General features: G+C 39.7%; 1 protein-coding gene across 2 annotated transcripts in view; it reads left to right on the top strand.

Annotated features, from left to right (window-relative positions):
• Positions 1-333: 333 nt before the first annotated feature.
• LOC106814681 (CCR4-NOT transcription complex subunit 2-like) overlaps positions 334-922 on the top strand; it is a 13,773-nt gene continuing 13,184 nt past the window's right edge. For both annotated transcript variants that reach the window (XM_014819027.1, XM_014819026.1), the window contains exon 1: positions 334-434. The gene's annotated coding sequence lies outside the window, so the exon portion shown is untranslated. The remainder of the gene's footprint in view (positions 435-922) is intronic.

Here is a 922-nt window from a genome sequence, read left to right as displayed (position 1 = left end):
AGGGGGGATACCCCTCCCACACCCTACCCCCTCGGTCGCTTCGCTCCCTCGCCTTGGCCCCCCTGTTTCCAATTGCTGGCTACGCCACTAATCTCCATGCTATAATACTATACTGTGTGAACATGTAACTATCTATACAAAAACATCTAATTAACATCTAAGTCACAGATCACATCTATACAAGATGCTTAATCTTAATTACTGCGTATTTGAAAATGTGTAGTCGTTACTGAATATCGGATAAATCAAACTATGAATGATATAATAAACTGATAAATGATTCTTCCTCTGTATGCGCCTGTATCATTTGCCTAACTTGTATAATCTGTTCAGAGATGGCGCTGTTTCACGGATCGCCATCTTTCTCTGTTTGTTGCTCGATAGCAGTAATACTTCTCGTTTCTTTCAGTTTGCCTATGCTATAGATTATTTCTGTAAGTAAATTCGATCGGTAAATCTAATAAGTACACAACAAACCGTATATGCAGTCAGTTAAATACGTATGTCTTTCATAGACATAGCTGGTTTTCGCAGCTGGTACACGTCTTGAAGTTGAAGTAGGGCAGATGGGGTCGTTGTCGTATCACTATCACTATCAGTATCACTATCACTCAGGTACTAGGATATGTACCCGAGGTAGTTTTAGGTTGTTTAGTTTTATGTTTATATTTTTATATGAGGTATGTTTAGGGTTAGGGTTAGGGTTAGGGTTAGAGTTAGGGTTAGGGTTAGGGCTAGGATTAGGGTTAGGGTTAGGGTACACTTCTGTAGTACAAGTCTGGTACACTTTGTGTATATACAGATATATGGGCCCAAGGATAGAGAACATGTTACATGGGTCCCAATAAAACCAATGTGCCTAACCCTAACCCTAATCCTAACCCTAACAATAACCTTAACCATAGCCCTAACCTATTATGTT

The sequence above is a fragment of the Priapulus caudatus genome, unplaced genomic scaffold (genome assembly GCF_000485595.1).
Source record: "Priapulus caudatus unplaced genomic scaffold, Priapulus_caudatus-5.0.1 Scaffold962, whole genome shotgun sequence".
In the NCBI taxonomy this organism is placed as follows: domain Eukaryota; kingdom Metazoa; phylum Priapulida; class Priapulimorpha; order Priapulimorphida; family Priapulidae; genus Priapulus; species Priapulus caudatus.
Note: the sequence above shows the minus strand (reverse complement) of the source record. Positions and strands in the feature narration are given on the sequence as shown.